Source organism: Panulirus ornatus, chromosome 16, assembly GCF_036320965.1.
Source record: "Panulirus ornatus isolate Po-2019 chromosome 16, ASM3632096v1, whole genome shotgun sequence".
Taxonomy (NCBI): domain Eukaryota; kingdom Metazoa; phylum Arthropoda; class Malacostraca; order Decapoda; family Palinuridae; genus Panulirus; species Panulirus ornatus.
In genome coordinates this window covers 26,234,065-26,234,345 of record NC_092239.1, presented here as the reverse complement: position 1 = coordinate 26,234,345, position 281 = coordinate 26,234,065, and positions in this window count along the sequence as shown.

Here is a 281-nt window from a genome sequence, read left to right as displayed (position 1 = left end):
ATATATATATATATATATATATATATATATATATATATATATATATATTTCTTTTATACATCTCCCACTCAATTGCATTTTTTCCCTGCAAAAATCGTCCAAATGCCTCTCTCTTCTCTTTCACTAATACTCTTACTTCTTCATCCCACCACTCACTACCCTTTCTAATCAACCCACCTCCCACTCTTCTCATGCCACAAGCATCTTTTGCGCAATCCATCACTGATGCCCTAAATACATCCCATTCCTCCCCCTCTCCCCTTGCTTCCATTGTTCTCACC